Source organism: Microcaecilia unicolor, chromosome 5 (genome assembly GCF_901765095.1).
Source record: "Microcaecilia unicolor chromosome 5, aMicUni1.1, whole genome shotgun sequence".
NCBI lineage: Eukaryota > Metazoa > Chordata > Amphibia > Gymnophiona > Siphonopidae > Microcaecilia > Microcaecilia unicolor.
Window position 1 is genome coordinate 130077246 of NC_044035.1, and position 21678 is coordinate 130098923.

Consider the following 21678-nt stretch of genomic DNA (forward strand, 5'->3'; position numbering starts at 1 on the left):
ATCAAAGTGGATTTGGCCTGGCTGACATTCTAGTCTGAATTCTTCTTTAGCTAACTTGTGCAAAAAATATCCTCTAAGAAACTAATATTTTTTTCCTGAAAAGGAAAAAAAAAAAGACATATTAGTGTAAGGGAGCCCTTTTACTAAATGGACATCAGTGTGCATTAAATGCTGCACGTCCTTTGTTACACCTATGGGCCACATGATACTTAGCACATGCTAATGTCTGTTAGTGTGTACTGAGCTTTAGTAAAAGGGCCCCCGGGTATGGTGTGAGATCTTTCATTTAGTCAAACTCTAGGAACTTGTCTTTCCTTTTTTGTAAGAGTAAACAGGAAAGAAGTCTGTTAGTCAATAATGGGAGATGGGTAGGCAGTCCCAAGGAAATTAATTGCACCTTCTGTTGTTTGACAGGAATGCTGGCCAAACTTCACTATTTGGCAGCAGGAGGTGATCCTTTTTTTAGTGATGACCACAAGGGATCCTTGGCATACAATTCCCTTCAATAAAAGCTTGGGGCCTAATTCTTTCTGCTAAGCAGACTGTATCCCTATTTTAATGAACTTATAAATACAGAACACAGTTTTTCAAAAGGTAAGTCCGATTTTAACTTATTCGAGGAGGAAATCGCCTCAAGAATGAGCCCCTCCCAAAAATTACAACATGGGATAAAGGCTACGACTTCATCATCATGGGCATTTCAATAAACCTCCTCTTAGTCTTTTAACGTTTTTTTTAAAGTTGTTTTTCTAAATGCTCAAAAAAAGCCACTCTGCCAAATGCACTATATATAACAATTCAACTTAACTCTGGCTGGCTGTAGGCTTTCTCCTTTCAGACCGTGGTTTAACTGTGGTCAACGGTCCCGTTTCACATTCCGCTGCTTCAGGACCACAGCCGTATAATCACCCGGTTCTCCGGTCACATTTCCTGTGCGAAAGGAGGAAACATTTTTAATCCTCATATACTTCCTAATAAAACAATCTGTTTAATTTTACCTCTGCTTACAATCCGTTCATTCTTGCCGACGGTAGCATGAAGGGCAGAGATTTCAAAAAACATGGCGGTCCTCTAAATACAAAATGTGACGTCACACGCTCTCGTCAGTGTCCAATCACAGGGCTTCAGATTTTAAAAAAACCAACCCACTTTTTTAAGGAAGAACATCTATTTCACGTTCATTTGCTTATCAAAGAAAATGCATCCATTCAATCTTTCCGTTCAAACCCACTGGGCTCATTGAATTTAGTCGAAAAATCCATTGTTGTTCTTTTCTTAAAAGCCATAAACGGGCCTCTTCTCCCTGTACACGCCTATCCACTTGTTGTAAAACTAAACACCTAAGCGTGTCAAAACTATGAGACACTTCATTGCAATGTATGGCCAAAGGTGATGTGGTTTTTTTAGTTGAAATAACACTTCTATGTTCTATGAGCCGGACATATAATTGTCTACTAGTTTGGCCCACATAGATCTTATTGCATGGGCACTGGATGCAATAGACGACTCCTATGGATTTACATGTAGTATTAACATATAGGACATATTTTCGTCCAGAAGTGGGATTGACAAATTCTCGTGTCTCCACCATGATGGAGCACATCAGACATTCACCACATCTACTATGCCCGTTGAAAATCATATTTCTCTGAGGGTCAGATCTTGACGAACATAAAAGTTCCTTTAAATTATTCCCTCTACTGTATGCCATTCTTACTGCAGATTTCGCAAATTGAGGCAAGGTCTGAACAATATTCCAATGTCTTCTAACAATATTGGAGACATAATGCGCTTGCGAAGTATGCTTTAAAACGTATAGTCCCATCTTGATCCTTTTCTTTTTCAGCTGGCTGTAATAGCAACTGTCTGTCAATGTATTTTGCTCTTCTATAAGCAGATTTAACCACTTTTTTGGGATACCCTCGTTCAAGGAGACTCTCCTGTAATTTTCGCGCTTCACAGCGGAAATCACTTTTTCTAGAACAAATTCTCCGAAACCTTAAGAATTGAGCAAATGGTAAATTATTCTTTAAGGGCTTGTCCCTATTTTAATGGCCATCTGAAAATTCTTTTTACTGCACTGTGCACTGGGAAGCAACTGAACATTCTGCAGAGAACCACTAACATTACAAGCACAATCCATTCTGTTATTACAAAGAAAACTTTTATGAAGATTAAAATAACTCTGCTATAGTCTTTTTTTGGTTTTATTAAAATATTCAAACAACGGCAGTGTTTAAATAAACTGACCGCTGAGGCTAAATTAGACCTGAATATTCATGCAAGGGCTAATCTGTCTACTGACACTAAATATTCGGATCTTTGGAGGGGGGGTAGGGGTGCCAAAAATTACCTTGTTTCAGCCAACATTCAGTACCCAGATAACTAACTGGGAACAGCTAGGACTACATTTTATGTGCTCTTGTTTGCCTAGGGCCCTGTTTACTAAGCCGCTCTGTAGGTGCACTAGTGTTTTTAGTGTGCGCTAACACTAAAGACACCCATATATCCTATGAGTGTCTCTAGCATTAGTGTGCACTAAAAACGCTAGTGCACCTTAGTAAACAGGACCCCTAGTTAGTTTCTAGGCTCCAGCCTAGAACATCAGTAATGACTGAGTAACTTCCAGGTTTGTGCTGACTTTGCCTCCAGATGGCCCAGCACTAACTGGAGAGTGCCAAGGTGATCAGAGCTAATATTCAGAAGCATTCGCCAGCTAAATGCAGCTGAATTTTAGTGTTTGGGCAGCCTGCATGATTTAAGTGGGCAGGAGCATCTGAATATCAAGCCTGTCATTTTTAAAGGTTGCTTCTTTAGCATTAATTTTTAGGTATAAATGTTAGTTGTTCACCTGCCTATCATACTGCTATTTGAAACATACAGTATACTCTAAAGTGTATCAAAAATGTATTCAATGCTTGTTATAATATTTAAAATATATGGAAATATTTAAAAGTGTAGGGCTGTTAGAATCTTGTTTCTACTCTAAGGGCCCTCTTTACTAAGCTGCGCTGTAGGCATGCTAGTGCTAAAGACACCCATATATTCCTATGGATGTCTCTAGCATTAGCGTGTGCTAAATACCAGTTTATAGATGTCAAAAATCTGAATAGCACTTCTAGAATAAACACCATCCTGCTTATTTTCGAAAGAGAAGGGCGTCCATCTTCCAACACAAATCGAGAGATGGGTGCCCTTCTCTCAGGTGCGGCCAAATCGGTATAATCGAAAGCTGATTTTGGCCGCCTTCAACTGCAGTCCATCGCAGGGCCGGCCAAAGTTTAAGGGAGCGTGTCGGAGGTGTAGCGAAGGCGGGATGGGGGCATGATTAACACATGGGTGCCCTCGTCCGATAATGGAAAAAAGAAGGCCGGCCCTGACGAGCATTTGGCCGACTTTACTTGGTCCATTTATTTTCAGGACCAAGCCTCAAAAAGATGCCCAACTGACCAGATGACCACCAGAGGTAATCGGGGATGACCTCCCTGTACTCCCTCAGTGGTCACCAACCTCCTACCACCCAAAAAAAAAAAAGTCAAAACATTTTTTGCCAGCCTCTATGCCAGCCTGAAATGTCATACCCAGCTCCAGTTTTAGTGGGTGCAGTGCACTTTAGGTAGGCGGACCCAGGCCCATCCCCTCCTTATCTGTTAAACTTGTGGTGGTAAATGTAAGCCCTTCAAAACCCACCAGAAACCCACTGTACCCACATCTAGGTGCCCCCCTTCACCCATAGGGGCTATGGTAGTGTTGTACAATTGTGGGTAGTGGGTGTTGGGGGGGTTTGGGGGGCTCAGCACCCAAGGTAAGGGAGCTATGCACCTGGGAGCTTTTTCTGAAGTCCACTGCAGTGCCCCCTAGGGTGCCCGGTTGGTGTCCTGGCATGTGAGGGGGACCAGTGCACTACAAATGCTAGCTCCGCCCACGACCAAAAGCCTTGGATTTAGCCGGATTTGAGATGGCCGGCCTCGGTTTCCATTATCGGCAAAAACCGAGGCCTGTCATCTCTAAGTCCGACGATCTCAACATTTAGGTCGACCATCTCTAAGGTTGACCTAAATGTTGAGATTTGGCCGGCCCCGACCGTATTATCGAAACAAAAGATGGCCGCCCATCTTGTTCAATAATACGGTTGGCTCCGCCCCTTCCCGGGGCCGTGCCCGGAGATGGCTGCCCTTAGAGATGGGCGCCCCCGTTCAATTATGGCCCTGCATATTACATAAAAAGTGAGCACAATGTTTTCTTAGCATCTAGTTTTAATAAATGTATACACCAGGCCTACCTGAGTGTGTACAAGGCTGTTCTGTATATTGAAGTTACTTATAAAACAATCCTGTCAACCCCAATAAAAAGATATTAATATATGCATATGGCAAGTAAGGTTGATACAGTGCTTTATGTTAGTACTTAAAAATGCATTCTAATTAATATGTAAAATAAATTAATATATACAAAACTCTGGCATCTCACTCTCTCATTTTCAGAATAACAAAAATAAACAGAGACATACATAAACTCTCAGACAATTGACATGTTAAAAAATCACTTGCAGATTTATTGTTTTCTTATTCAATTCCAAACTCCATCACTATTCCCCATCAGACAATTTAAATCTCCTAACTTGTTTATTCTTAAACTCAAAGCAGAACCATGGGTTAGACGGTACTGAACTAACCACTAATACAAACCAACACTTCCAAACTTGCCCACTCCTCCTAAGGCAGGCTTATGGTGACGCCTAACCTGCCTCTACCCAGGACTCATGATGGTAATAAACATGAACCCTACCCTCTTATTCCTCTTATTTCCTCTTATTCCCCATTGATATGATTTCAGATAACAACCCACAATGAGCCATCCCATGGAGAACAGCCTTTAAAACTACTGTTACTAGCAGTGACAGAATTACAAGACACCGCTCCCCTCCCAAAAATAATGCAGCCAATTAGTGGCACACATGCTTCTAAAATATCCTGAATGCATGACAAGAAAATGCCTAATGTAATGTCTGAGAGATGTATGCCATTGTTTCTATATAATCCAGGGCAATTATTAGACAACAATAACCCCCCCAACTGATAGACAAAATGGGAAACCTCAGCTTTCACACACATATGTAACCTCTGAATCACACTCATATTCTTCACATCTTTCCACACCAGATGAGGAACCATCCTGGACCAGATCAAGCTGAGTTGAGTAAAGTAACACTGGGCAATTAATAAAGTCCTGTTCATATGTTGAAAGAGTTCAATGCCTTTAATGTAGAAGAGGTCATTGCCACCTAAATGGATCAGATGAAAATGCTATAAAATAAAAAGTAAAAAGTGAGGAGAATAGTTGAGGATACCAAAAACGTATATGTTTATTCACATAAAAACAATTGTATGTATAAAAAATAAAACGGATGAAAATGCAACATGAAGAGTCGTTGAGTTTAGTGCAAAGATGATAGCTGCTGTTCCCACAACATTCTCCATAATCCCAGCCAATGAATTTGGACTCCTAAATGAACCAGACCCAGATTAGGTCCCCAATGAAATTGCTCATCTCTCTTCTGTGCCCAAAAGATAAAAAGTGTCCATATAACCAGGTCACAATTTCAAGACACACAGGCTCTGCAAAAGAAACTGACAAACAAGTATGGTTAAGTAGAACAATAATTTATTTAACCAGATAGATTAGATTAATGAACCTAACTTTTAAACCTATCCAGTGGCGTAGGAAGGGGGGGCGGGGGAGGGGCGGTCCACCCCAGGTGCATGCCACTGGGGGGGGGGGGGGTCAGCTCCGCTGGTTCCCTGCTCTCTTTGCCCCAGAACAGGTTACTTCCTGTTCCGAGGCAGAGAGAACAGGAACCAGCGGAGCCGACGCAGCTCCCAGCGACGTGCACTCGGGGCGGAGTGGCCCACCCGCCCGTCCCCTTTGGTAAGAATGCGCTCGTGGGGGGGGTGCACGCTTCAGGGGGGTGCGCCGTGCTGCACCCGGGGGGGGGTGCCGCCCCGGGTGTCAGCCGCCCTCGCTACGGCACTGAACCTATCAGTCTTCCTCCTGCATACTTTTCTAATCAAACCAGATGAGGCCCCATATAATGATGCAGTAGTGGCTGCACCGATTCAAAAAGTTCCAAACTCTTGAAGATTAAGAATTACTCAGACTGAGAACTTTTCAAACACTTCCGCAAACTGGAAGCATTTTGGAGAAGTGCTTTTGTGAGACAACCAGAATAAAGATGATTTGGGGCAATGAGCTGCAAAAGTATGCGTACACCACCAAAGCCAGGTTCCCAAATTCTGCATCTTGCGGAAAACCACCCAAACTCCTCTTCCTGCCTGATCTGTCTTTGACTTATGGACTCTGATATGGACATGCCTAGGGAACAGCAAACATCATCCCTAAGCAGCCCCCTCTCACCCACTACACATTTATTAGCAGCCACCAATTCCCCAACTTGAAAAGCCCCATAAAAGGCTAATGAATAAGCAGACTGGAGCAGACACACTTCATAAGGAGACATACATAACTCAGGGACAACAACTGCATCAATCTGTCGTGCATAAAAGACAGGCACTCTTGATGGGGCCTAGAAGGACCCAAAATCCTCTGATATCCTTTCAGTAACTTCTTCACAAGAAAGGCTGAAATAAAATCCTCCCCAAGTAGCAATTTGACTAAAAAATCATATCCCAGTTAATGCTGCTTCAACACTATGCACAGACCAGTGCCATACAGAGGCAAATTGAATAAATCCCAAAATAAACTCCAAAGAAAAAGGGCCTGAATCATGAAGAAACCTCTGAAAACTCATTCAACCCATACTGTAAGTATTCTCCACTAAGACGAAGCAAAAGGGATTAGCTAATGCTCTGGGATGATGTCCCACAACTCTGGTAGTGGAATAGGCCATTTGTCCACTCCTGGCACCAAAGCTTGAAATAGCAACCACCAAAAATGAGAAATAGCATCCGCAATTTCATTATGCGCATTATGCTTTGAAGACAGTGTAAAGTTTAATTCTAAACATCGCAGCACTAAAACCTGTAAAATTTTGACATTAACGGGCAAGAAACAGAATGCCTATTAATGGCCGTCATAGATACTAATTAAACTGGATTCTTATCTTGCATCAATTATAGATACCAGCTATCCAATCCAGATTTAATTTCCTTCAATAATTCTTTTCCAGAACATATAGCTCACATCATACACAGCTTAATTCTAGATCAAGTATCTTCCAGAGTCTTATATAGGCATTACCCACATGCTGTGGTCACACCTCTCCTTAAGAAGCCTTCACTTGACCCTACTTGTCCCTCTAATTACCGACCCATCTCCCTCCTCCCTTTGCTCTCCAAATTACTTGAGCGTGCTGTTCACCACCGCTGCCTTGATTTTCTCTCCTCACATGCTATTCTTGACCCACTACAATCTGGTTTTCGCCCTCTCCACTCAACCGAAACTGCGCTTACTAAAGTCTCCAATGACCTATTACTGGCTAAATCCAGAGGTCTCTATTCCATCCTCATTCTTCTTGATCTTTCCGCTGCTTTTGATACTGTCAATCACAGCATACTCCTCGATACCCTGTCCTCACTTGGATTCCAGGGCTCTGTCCTTTCCTGGTTCTCTTCCTACCTCTCCCTCCGCACCTTCAGTGTTCACTCTGGTGGATCCTCTTCTACTTCTATCCCTCTGCCTGTTGGCATACCTCAGGGTTCTGATCTTGGTCCCCTCCTCTTTTCTATCTACACTTCTTCCCTTGGTTCATTAATCTCATCCCATGGCTTTTCCTACCATCTCTATGCTGATGACTCCCAAATCTACCTTTCTACCCCTGATATCTCACCTTGCATCCAAACCAAAGTTTCAGCGTGCTTGTCTGACATTGCTGTCTGGATGTCTCAATGCCACCTGAAATTAAACATGACCTAAACCGAGGTTCTCATTTCCCCCCCCAAACCCACCTCCCCACTCCCCCCATTTTCTATTTCTGTTGATGGCTCTCTCATTCTCCCTGTCTCCTCAGCTCGAAACCTTGGGGTCATCTTTGACTCTTTTTTCTCCTTCTCTGCTCATATCCAGCAGATTGCCAAGACCAGTCGTTTCTTTCTTTACAACATCCGTAAAATCCGCCCCTTTCTTTCTGAGCACTCTACCAAAACTCTCATCCACACCCTTGTCACCTCTCGTTTAGACTACTGCAATCTGCTTCTTGTTGGCCTCCCACTTAGTCACCTCTCCCCTCTCCAATCGGTTCAAAACTCTGCTGCCCGTCTCATCTTCTGCCAGGGTCGCTTTACTCATATTACCCCTCTCCTCAAGTCGCTTCACTGGCTCCCTATCCGTTTTCGCATTCTGTTCAAACTTCTTCTACTAACCTAAAAATGTACTCACTCTGCTGCTCCCCAGTATCTCTCCACACTCATCCTTTCCTACACCCCTTCCCGTGCACTCTGCTCCATGGATAAATCCTTCTTATCTGTTCCCTTCTCCACTACTGCCAACTCCAGACTTCGCGCCTTCTGTCTCGCTGCACCCTATGCCTGGAATAAACTTCCTGAGCCCCTACATCTTGCCCCATCCTTGGCCACCTTTAAATCTAGACTGAAAGCCCACCTCTTTAACATTGCTTTTCACTCGTAACCACCTGTAACTTCTCACCTCCACCTACCCTCCTCTCTTTCTTCCTGTACACATTGATTTGATTTGTTTACTTTATTTTTTGTCTATTAGATTGTAAGCTCTTTGAGCAGGGACTGTCTTTCTTCTATGTTTGTGCAGCGCTGCGTACACCTTGTAGCACTATAGAAATGCTAAATAGTAGTAGTAGTAAAGCCGAGCAGATTAAATGACTGCGGGTGAATGGGCAAAAGGTAAAATGCCACCTCAATATCAGTTTTTGGACATTAAGGTCACCTGCCCGTGAGCACAAAGCAATGCCATTGCATGATCAAAAATGTGTATTGCACAGAGCACAAATCAGGGTTAATGAAAGTATTTATACTATGGTCCTATGGTAAAAATAAATTATGAATTAATCAGAATTCCTAGCTTCCTTTTTTGGGACCACACCTAAAGGTGACACTACCAAATTCTCAAAAGGTGGGTAAGCAAATAGACCAGATATGCTACCCAATTCAAATTCTTTCTGAAGTTTATCCTGCACCACTTCTGGGTGTGCCTGGACTGAAGGAGAATTATAACATATGTGATTCAACAGTGGCCTATTCTGCATACTAGCCCTACACTAGAGAGCTTCCTAATTTGGTGCAGGCATGACAGCACTGCCATATTCACCGCAGCTATCAATGTTTCCAAGCCTCAGGTCACACTGTACAGGCCTAACCACCTCAGGCCTAAAACCTAATGAAACCATAACTCAAGATTTTAAGGAGGTCTTCCCTTGGCACACACTAGAATATCAGAACCTCCTTATAGTAGACTGCTATTTAACATCTCATAACCTGAGACCAGTTAAACAGGCAGATTCAATCACAATACTTTCAGCACTATTACAATTTTAATGGAAAATAATTTTCTTTCACAAAATTCACTTTGAATCTATTAAGCCAATCACTCTCACACAGCAGTGATACAGCAGCTACCACAAAACTACACAGAGCCACACAACTGTGCTTCCTCACTCTCTCAGGGTCCCAGCTGTTCTGAGCAACTGCCACCCAAGGTGATACCAGGGTGGCAGTGACTCGGATGACATTATAGCACCTGCCCATGGCCCCAGGCACCAATCAGAAGCATGCACATTCTAAATCTTTTATATGCAAACAGTTCTATACTGCAACCATAATATCCATTTTGAAAGTGTAAAAATCCCATTGAAATAAATGAGAAAAATAAACTTTTAAGTGAAATACCATAAAAATCATTGCATCTATATAAATAAAATCTCCCCTCAGAGTTCTGAAGCTCACTCCATCACTCCATCTGTGGCAGTGAAGCCCTGAACTCCTGTCCTCCTGATAGGCTAGGTTACTCACCCTCAGTACTCAGCCACGCCCATCTGCTCCCTATAAAACTCACCCTCAACGTTCTATTGGCTTCTGACGTCACTGAAGCCAAGGTTCGTATGTTCAAAGCTCTGAAGCCTCGAAAAACATAGTCTCTGGGCCCCGCCCTCGCGTCAAACGCTATGACGTTGAGGGCGGAGGCGGAGCAATTCACCAACATCGACGACGGGGAGGGGGGCCACAGGAAAGCCTTGCTAGCGCCAGTTTCATTGGCTCCAGAAACGGGCCTTTTTTTACTACTTAAAAAAAAAAAGAAACTGCCAAGGGCGCCAAAGGAGAAGAGCAGTGCTGGTAAAGTATCAGCACTTTCTCTGAGACAACAGGTTAATCTCTCTCCCCCCCACTCCCGCAACCACGAAAGAAAATCCTCCACCTCTTACTGCTCCGGACTGCAAACAGGAAGATTCACTCTTTCCTGCTCCTATCTGAAGGGGGACATGTGGTGCAGCCCCTCCCCTTCATTAGTGCTGGCTGTTAACTTAAAAAGAGTGAAGGGGAGCAGGGATGGACGACGCAGCTTCAGGTTGCCTTAATCTTTGCTTTGGTCCAATATGTCGAGTGCCCCTCCCCACCCCTGACTGCCCCCCCCCCCCCCCCGCTCCCCCTCTGTGAGCAACAGATTAAAATAGAAGCTAGGAAAGAAGCTGCTCTGAAGGAAAGAAGTGCAATAGCCAGAATTCAATCTTTTACTAACCAGTTTCCAGTGTCAGTCAGAAAGGTGGCGATGAGTTCAAAACAAGAAGGCACAATGTATACATTGAGGACTCAGGATGATGACGAAGAAAACAACACTTGCAACCGAAACTCTACTCAGCAAATGTAGTTTCTTCAAAGTAATGGATGTGCAATAACTTTTTTTCTTCTATGATTTCATTCAACAAAATATCTGCAGGATGGGGTATGGGGAGAACGTTTGGCATTTTGTGCCTTGATCAGTGAAATTTCATTCTGTTGTCGTATGAGATTACAGCCCAAAGAAGGTCAAAACATCTGTTGTATCTAATTATTATGGCATGATATGGTACCAGGGTTTAGGATTAAAGAGCACTTTCACCTCCAGAAAAACAAATAATAATAATTGTTTTTAAAGTGCTGCAGACCAGATACAGGATGCTTGAAAATGTATTTGGCTGAACATTGTTAAGGCATATTTTACACACACACACTCCATCTACTACTACTACTATTTAACATTTCTAAAGCGCTACTAGGGTTACGCAGCGCTGTACAATTTAACATAGAAGGACAGTCCCTGCTCACACTCCCCCCTCCAAGTCTGCAGATCCCCCTCCGTGCATGTCAAGCCCGCGCCTACCCCTCTGTTGCACACACACACACACAATGCCAGTCACACACGCACACAAACTTCAACATTCTCTGACACACATACACACTCTGTCGGTATCTCACACACACAGCAAAACTCTCTCACACACAGCCACGCTATGTCTCTCTGTGACACACACACACACAATCAATCGACATTCTGTCTTTCTCTCTCCCACACACACACACTGTCACAGTCTATCTCTCTCTCACTCACATACACATACACTCTCATATTCACTCTCTCTCTCACACACAGTCACTGTCAAACACACTCTGTCAAACATAAATACTCAAAGGAAAACCTTGCTAGCGCCCGTTTCATTTCTCACCGAAACGGGCCTTTTTTTACTAGTATTTTAATAAAAACTATATCAACCTCACAGATTTTTCAAATTTAAAATAATACACCATACAAGCTGTTATCCAATTTTTTCACAAAAATAAATCTAAAATCCCCTCAAACCCCCCCCCCCCCCAAATATCACTCCTAAAAATTAAAACATGACCTTAGCCACTGGCATGAGCAGTTGGAGCCCACAACGTGCACCCAAAAGCCCCAAAACCTGCTTGCATATAAAATAGCCATAAAACCAATTAAAATACATTTTAATATATTCTTACCAACCTAACCTACCTCAGTGAGACCCCTGGACCTTGAACCAAAATAATTTTTAAAATCCACCCTAAAGCCCACAGCACCATGGACCTAAAAGACCCAATTTAAAATTAAAATAACTGAAACCCTAAGCCAGGACACGTCTTACCTGGTCCTCCATGTCTTCAGGCTGCCTCTGGCCTTCTTCAGGGTCTTGAAGGACTCACCATAGCAGCAGCAAAAAGCCATGATTTACCATGGAACTCATGGCAGGCCAAAAACCAAGGCCCCAACTTCATTTGTGGCCTACCGGAGCTCCAGAGCCACACAGTACATACACCGGAGCTCCAGGGGCCAGGCCTGAAGCAGGCCATTTTCCTGCCTGCTGGCTCAGAAACCCTCATTCAAGAATAGGCATGTCTGATGTGGCTCTAGTCCCTGAACCCCCCAGACATCATCTAGACCTGGTATGGGTTCTCACTGGCCACCAATGACCCTCTCTGGACCAGAAAAAAAAAACCCAGAACAGGCTCCCGGGTAAAATTTAAACTTTAACCTGGGCTACAGTATCTACCCATGCATTTACTGTGTTGTAAATGTCTACTCTATGTAATAACTGCAGGACATATTCTGGCCATGCCATAAATAGTTACTGCACAGGCTTATAAATTAACATAGTAAATGATAGCAAATAAAGACCTGCATGGTTCATCCAGTATGCCCAATAAAATAAACTCATAACATGTGTTGCAATATGACATATATATATATATATATATATATATATATATATATATATATATATATATTCTTGATCTTGATCTGTCCTTGCCATTTTCAGGGCACAGGCCATAGACGTCTGGATGCACTAAACATACTCCCCGACTACTAGAATTGCCATCAAAGCCCACTCCAGCCCATCCAGATGTGTCTAGCCATAATTGAGGCACAGATCGTAGAAGTATGCCTGGCACTGGTCTTATTTCCCAGTTAATGGAGTTACTGTCTAAGCACCACTAAGTTTTGTTTTGCTTCCCTTCTCTTTCGATATAGGAATCTTATATGTTTATCCCATGCATTTTTGCATTTTGTTACAATTTTTGTCTCCACCTCCTCAAGTGAAAGGACATTCCAGGCATCCACCACCCTTTCCATGAAAAAATCCTTCCTGACATTACTTCTAAGGTGACCCCCCTGCAACCTCAGTTCCTATCCTACCACCTCCTACCTCTGTATCATGTCAACCTTTTCCCTCCTTTCCTCTAGTGTATACATATTCAGTTCCTTAAGTCTTTCCTTATGTTTTTTAGTCCGAACCCCATATGAGTTTTGTTGCTTTTCTTTAAACTGCTTCAAGTCTTTTTACATCCTTAGCGAAATATAACCTCCAGAACGGAACACAATACTCCAAGTGGGGCCTCACCAATGGTTTGTACAGTGGCATCAACATCTCTTTTCTTCTGTTGGTTATACCTCTTTCAATGCAGCATTGCATCCTTCTGGCTACAGCCATCACCTTGCCACATTGTTCCACTGCCTTAAGATCCTCAGACAGGATCATCCCAAGGTCCTTCTCCTGAGTTGTGCTTATCAGTTGCTCACCTCCAATTTGGTGCATCTCCTTCAGATTTCTGCATCCCAAGTGCATTTCTTTGCATTAAATTTCAACTGCTAGTGCTTAGGCCATTCTTCTAATTTCAGAGTTATCGAACAATACTTTTTGCATCTAATCCACAAACTGCAAACACAACATACATTGTTGCACTGTCCATCCCTATCAGTGGCCCAAAGAAATCTGTGAACAAGAAAAGCATATGGAGTCTGATTAACTAAGGCTTTTCACCCATTCTGTGTCTATTGATACAAAAAAAAAGCTTAAGGAATGAGCTCTGCAGAATGAAATACTATAAAAGATTTATTTGATGACAGGTTTTCTCATGAGACATCAAATTAGGAGTTTGATGTATTAAATTACTATTATCAGTGACATGGTGTTAATACTACTGCTTACCTGTGCAATCTGGAGCATTTTAGTCAGAGTGCAATTAGAGGGACTACACCGATGAAACAACAGCTGGCATCATGCATATGTTTATGAAGCCAACTGTTTAATTTGGGAGGTATGGAGATTCCTTTTGATAAAGACCTTCTGCTCCTGACACAAAGGACTAATTTAAAGGATGAAATTCTGAGAAAGTAATAGCCCAACCTTAGATTTGTGATATGTTTATTTTTAGAAAAATAAAATACAGTGTCAGATAAGTATCCTTAAGAAAATGGGACACAAAGAGGGACATTTGATTTAAGCAACCATAATGCCTACCTACACCAGTGATGTAAAATGAACTATGGAGCCCTTTTACTAAGCTGAAGTAAAATTGGCCTGAGTGCACCTTTACATGGGTCTTTCCCACGCACTAAGGTCATTCTTACCGCAGACCTGAAAAGACCAATTTTCTATTTTTTTATATCAATAGTGATGTGCTAATGTTACCATTAGCACCAGCCATTTAAAAAAATTACTATGCGAGCACTTACCATCACACATTTTTTAGGCACTAAGGACTCGTGCCCGGGGGGGGGGGGGGGGGTTAAGTGTGACATGTGTGCAGTCAATGGCGCCTATGACCGAAGGGAAGCAAGGTATGGTGCAGAAGTCAGCCATGTTGTTCTGCAGGGCCTGGGTGGTGGTGGGGAAGGTGATGTACTCAGAGGTGTTGGTAAGGAAGGCATCAAGGAACTGGGTGTGGCAGAAATGGAAGCCTGGGTGAGACCCGTGTTCACAGATAGGACAGACTGGAAATTCCCAGTGGCCAGAAAAGATAGAGAAGCAGTGATCTTTAGGTGCACAGGGATGGGGTTGTTCCTACGGGTCCTGGGCTGCAGGAGGGGTTGGAGCTGGTCACAAAGGTGCTGAATGGCAGCCCTATCAAAGCGGTACCTAGTGAGACACTGCAGGTCATTGAGATCTAGGAAACTGCTATGGGGCCTGAAAACTCTGGGGCGTGAGTACCTCCTGCGGTTCCTCCCCTCTTCCTCCAACATGTAAGCCACCTGTGCATTTAGTGCCTCCATTTCCCCACACTACAGGTGCAATGCAGAGACACCAGTGCTCACCTCTCCCTACAACTTGGTGAAACACAGCAGCAACAAACAGAAGCTGGCACTCACTTTCCCATCAGTGACAAACAATGTGGTCACACACAGCAGAGCTACTCTGCAAGCACTCTCTGACCCACTACAAACTCTCCTGCCACACCTTCTAGCCACTCACTCTCCAAGCAGCAAACGATAGTCTTCACAAACACGCTGCAGCAGCACACAGGACAAAGAGACAGAGACAAGAAACAGGTAAGGGAATGAAATATGAACTTGGGGACAGTGCATGGAGAGGGCTAGGGGAGGGGATGGGGAAGGTAGAGGAAGGAGTAGTGGTGTCTGGGTTTGGGCGCTAGAAGGGGTAGGGAAACCTGAAAAGGTAAAATACAAAAGAGGCTAGGGCACACAGACAAAGGTAACAGGTACTAAACAAACTCTCAGCTTTCTCTCCAAACAATGATTCAGCTTTCTCTCCCAACAACGATCTCGCCACTCTCCAACTCCACAAAATCGCTAATGGATCTAAAGATGACTTCCCCCTTACCCTGGTCACTTTTATTTCAGGTCTAACTAAGGACTCCCATATTCCCGCCCATGCAAAACCATTTCGCTAGCCGTTATACGTTGGAGGCGCCCATCTCGTAACACCGCCCACAACACGCCCCTACCACGCCCCCTGTGGGGACGACCATAGATGGGCGTCCTCGATCTGAGGACGTCCATACAGCCCTGTTTCGATTATTGGATTTGGACGACCTTCTTTCACAGGGATGCCCATGTGCCTTTTGTGTTGGTCATTGGATGCCCTTCTCTTTTGAAAATGAGCCTGTTAGTAAACAGGGGGGTAAGTTTGCATGTGTGCACACAGATGTATTTTATGATAATTATTTATAAAAGACTATTGATTAAGATCTTGTTTCAGTTTGTGGTTCCTCACTGGGTTTGTGATTAGACTTTTTTCAGGTTTTTTTTTGGGGGGGGGAGGGGGCATTTCATCATCCTGTTGTGTGGTAGTGTAAGAATAAGCCTTTGCTGTGGTAGAGTTATTAAGAAGTTTGCACTGATTCATTATTTCCTCTATCAAAAGCTATACCTTCTCAGGAATAAAGTTTGCTTTCTTCAGCATTTGCCCACCATTCTGAATGTGCATGTCAGGTAAAGACACACATAAAATAGGCATGAACATGCCTCTTTGGAGCGAAGTAGATACACTTACACCCAATCAAATATCACTCAGTTTTCCTGTGTTCTGCTCTGGGCTTCTCTGCTCTCTTTTTTCTCTTTTTTCTCTTTCTCTGCACAAACACATCTTCAGCCACCAGAGCACATAGCTCTGCCGGCTGGGCTTTCTCTCTCAGAGCACATGGCTCTGCTTTCTTAGCTTTCTCTTTTTCTTTCTCTGCTCCCCCCTCCTTCTTCAGCCCTACCCCAAAGCTCTCTCTGTTCACTTTCTCTGCACACACATATCCTTACCTTTCTCTCATTGATTCCCATCTAAACAGGAACAGAGAGGGATCAAATAACTTCTTTCCTTCCCAGCCTTTTTAAATGTTAGTTATTTCCTTTGCATTTTCACAGGTTCTACTCTTTGAAGTCCCTAGTTTTGGAGCCTCTCTGTCTGGCTTTCATTATTCTTCGAGAGCCCTGCTTCCAGATGCCCAGAGAGGACAAAGGTATGTTAATTAGGGATAATCAAGAAAACAAAGAGCAAGCAGTCAGCTGGGCAGCATTTGGTCCATCTGCCATCCTCTGGGCTTCCTGAGGGAGGAGGGAAGTTATCAGAAGCTGGTTTCATATTAATAAGTATGTCCAGCAATCCTAACATCCAGCAATCCTGACACCCACCACCTCCAGGAAAATCCTGTCCCCTGATAATAAAACCTATTCCCTGGTCAACCCCGGCCTCATCTCCCAGCCTCCCCAGGACTCACCTTGGGGGGTCCACATTGAGGTCCTGTGGCCCAGGCCCCAGCATCTTATGACAATTTTATAAGTGCTTACCTGAGTGTGTATAATGCTATTCTACACATTCTAATTGCTTATAAATCTATCTCCCAACAAAACAAAATAAAATATTCAGACAGTGAGAAAAGTTGAAAAAGGTTTGGATGGCTTCCTAGAGGAAAAGTCCATAGACCATTATTAAAATGGACTTGGGGAAAATCCACTACTTATTTCTAGGATAAGCAGCATAAAAAGTATTGTACTTTTTTGGGATCTTGCCAGGTACTTGTGACCTGGATTATCCACTGTTGGAAACAGGATGCTGGGTGTGATGGACCTTTGATGGCAATACTTATGTACTTATAAGACACTTTGGGCCCTGTTTACTAAGGTGCGCTAGTGTTTTTAGTGCAAGCTAAAAATTAGAGACACCCATATTTCCTATGGTTGTGTCTAGCGTTAGCGCGTTCTAAAAACGCTAGTGCGCCTATAACGTGGCTTAGTAAACAGGGCCCTTTATATTTACTATTCAAAATACATTCACTTTGATATGCTAAATAATTCAAATACATTCAAATTTGCTGCAAAGTTGCAACAGAGTTATGTGTGCACAAGAATATAAACCCTGATCTGGTACAGGAAACTGGAAGCTTTGACTATATTGTCTATTGGGCTATGTAAAGATTCAGACTGGTAAATGATAAACCTTTGTCCAAAAATGAAAGACTAGTGAGATGATGCTTGTATAACCTAATTAAAGGATACAAGATCTCTCTCTGTAGGCTAGCCACAGACTACAGATTGACTAATGAACGTCATTAGTCACAGCTGTCTCTCTGAAGACAGAGGCTACCTACTTCTTCACCTACCTAATTGCAGAAACATAACCTACAAAACCATCTACACAGCAGGTTTTAGCTACCTGGGATCCAAATGTTGGAACTCAATACCAAAAGCCACAAGAAGCATCACTAACTACCTTCAATTCAGGAAAGAAACGAAAACATACATTTTCAAAAAACTCTATAGCTAAACACATAAGCTACAAAGTTGCTCCAACTGGGCCTCGGAGAATTGCTGTGCCATGGTACTAGATGCCTCCACCATTTTGTCACCAGCGCTGTGGGGTATCTCCTCTTTTTTATTTGATTTTGACGCTATACTCTGCCCAGGTTTAGTTATAAATCTGTCCATCCATTGCCGTGCTCCTAGGGAAAGTGACCTTGTCCACCACCAGATTAAAAAAAACAAGTAAACAAAATAAAATAAAACAGGAGGCCTCCAGTGCAAAACGGAGTTGTGTCTACCCTGCTCAAAGCATCATGCGATCTCAGCAGTGTCTAGGATTAAAAAAAAATACTCACTGCCCCAACTAAACATTGACCCACTAATGTAAAAGCGAATACATTTCACTTGATTAGTACTGATTAGGCCATTTTTCTGCTTTAGGTGCGTGCTAGCACCTACCATAGTTTAGTGAAAGGCCCCTAACTATTTTAAGGCACACTAGTGAACTGAATGCGCACTAACAAATGCACATCTGTACTTTTCATTCTAGCATTTACTATTGAATTTGCATATACTGTCCCAGCATGGATAATTTATCACCATTGCTAGATTAATGAAGCATAGCACATTTCAAAAGCCAGCTACCAACTGGACTCAGTCATTTAATAGAAAAAGAAAAAGGGGAGGGGGAGTATTTGTCCACCAACAAAATCTCAGGCAGTGGGAAGTATGTAGTTGGGTGAGCCTTGTGAAAACAGAATTAAATTTGAGCCAACCATTTAATTCCGCTGCAAATTAATTGACTTGCATTATAGTAAATGTAAATATGCAATGTCAGACATTACAAAACATAGGATTATATAATGGTTCACACTTCTGTTGCATCGATTTTTAATTTGCTCTCATTAACCACTTGCCTCACCTTCTTATAAATAGCATAATGATGGTGCAGTGCAATCAGTCACAAATTGCAGGCTATTTGTGATTCCTAGTAAAACCTATGTTAATAAAAATGTAGCCCTGGTGCTAAGCTTTGATGAATTTGCTCTAAGCTTCTTGGAAGCATAACTAGAAAAAGGAAGAGCAAATGAGAGAGGCAGAGATAAACTGTGTGAAGAATATAGGGATAGAAGGAACACGAATAAACATTCATTTTGCAAGAAGATCAATTTTAAAACATTAATTAAGGATAGCAGAAGAAATGGGAGACAAAAGTGGTAGCATTGACATACATCTGCATTAATATATTTATTGGACTTGATTAACCATCTTTATGAAGAGATTCACTTAAGACAGTGTACACTGGGTAGAGCTTGATATAAAACTTATAATTTTGTTAGCAGCATAACAAGAGTAAAATGACCAAATATAATCATAAGTACAATCAATGAGGTAAACTTAGGGGTCAGTTTTCAAAAGAACCAGTAGCTGGTGAAAGAATTAAGTTTCCCCTTATAAACAGTGTTGGGCTAAAAGAAATGCATCTGACTGATCTGATAATATCTGTAAAGTGAAGTGGGAGAGGGAGAATGCAGCAGTATTATTATACAAATAGTAGTGATGTTTAACTATTAGAAGGTCAATGTTACATATGTAAATGTTTAGAATATACACATGTAAATGCTAGTATGGTATCTACGTGCTATTATGCAAATACCCACTTAATTTACATTGTATGTATTTGTAAAGGGGTCATATTCAGGAGTGCAGCATAAGAGGGACATTGGTGGGGCTACCATTTATACACATAAATTATGGCTCATGTAAGTGTGCACATCTACATTTTAGGGATTATGATAATATTCTATTACGGAACCTAAGTGCCTAGATTTGTTTATAGAATAGGGTTCTTCTGCATATCCTCTGAGAAATCTTAATGGAGAAGCCCTGTTATAGAATTGCCCTCTGTATGACTAATCTATACAGATGATTTAGGCCTGTTGAATAGCAGACTTAAAGTAAACAGTGTTGACAGTGGTCAACAACCGATATGTATATTCAGTGTTGCTGACAATGGCTGTCATGTTAATAGTTATATAAAACAAACAAGTTATTGATGATTTGCCACAGAAATTATTGCGAGGAAAAAGAACTTCAGTGGCACGAGTTATTAGGCTAATAACCCGCCTACTTCTCCATCAGTTCTTAAAAAAACTCCAATTGTTAATGACATTTATATTTTCTTTTTCTTTTATTAATTCATTTTATTTTCATTCAAATGCTTCCGGTACTTATCTGAAACGCTGCTGCTATGTTTTGCACTTTACAGCACGGCTGTTTCACCCCAGCTTCGTCAGGAGCGATTTAATACTGCAGCTGTTCTAGTAGTACTTTACTAGAAGTGTCAATGATCAATGTGTCTTCAATTCACACTAATTCTCGCAGCTAGCTGTGTTCTTTATTGACGCATGAGCCAAGTGATCCACCACTAAGAGTCTTAGCCAGCTGCTGGGCAGAAAAGTTTAGCATATTGTCTACAATGGTAGCTAGATCTTTTTTTTTTTAGTGCTGACTCCAAACATGGATCCTAGCTTCAGGTAATGTCATGTCTCCTACCTCAACGCAAGCAGCGTCATTGGGCTGCGCGGCGTCCTGTTGACACGCACACTTGACTGGCACTGACTGAGCCATGTGTGTGTAGTCTTCTCTGGGTTTGCTCAGAGAGCGGTGGTTGCAGGCTTCTTAATTGCTTTGCTTCCATGCACCTGTTTTTGCTCTCTCTCTGCCTGGCTTCCAGGTTCCTTGATTGCTTTGCTTCCACCCACCTGGGTCTGCTTTTCCTCTGCCTGGCTTCCCTTACTTCTCTCCTATTGGTCTTCTGGTTCCTCCTTCCCCTGCTCTTGTCCTATGGTTGTGCCCCTTCTCCCTGCTCATATCAGACGCCAGCACTTTATCAGCTGAGTTCTCTCTGGACTCCGTGCTTCGGCTTCTACTTTGGTAAGTGTTTCTAACTCTGTAGTCTGCTTCTTATCTACTGGTCCCTCATTGCTGACTTTGCCTGTACCTGGATTACCCTTCTGCCTGCCACCTGCCTACTGACTTTCACCTGCATCTGGATTATTCTCTTGCCTGCCTACTGACTTTCACCTGTACCTGGATTACTCTCTTGCCTGCCACCTGTCTACTGACTGCTGCTTGTACCTGGATTACTCCCTTGATCTGCTGCCTGCGTGGCCGATACATTCATCATCCCGATTCCAGCTCCATCCCGTAAGTCCTGCAGGCCGCCCGCAACTAGGGGCTCAACCTCTGGGGAACGGCATTCAGCGCAGGTGTAACCCAGGGTTGTCCAGCCGCCAAGCAGAACCTGGCCTAAGTACCGGGCTCAGCAGCACTCTACTTGGTACAAGAACTCACAAGTCTGACAGGTAACTATGATTCAGATTATTCTTCCCAATGTGCATTGCTTTGCATTTGTCCACATTAAATTTCATCTGCCATTTGGAAGCCCAGTCTTCCAACTAAAGGTGAAACAGGAACATCCTGGAGAAACTTATACAAAGACCCTGTAGAGTGCAGTCAATAAGTAGAATGATTACCTTGCATATGGGAGAATTTGGAAAAGGAAAATATCAAACAGAATGGCTTGAAGGAAAAACAAACGAGTTGTAAAATAGGTTAAAAGAGCCCCAAACTGGAAGAGCCCTGGCAAAGATACTGTGACCAATATTTGGC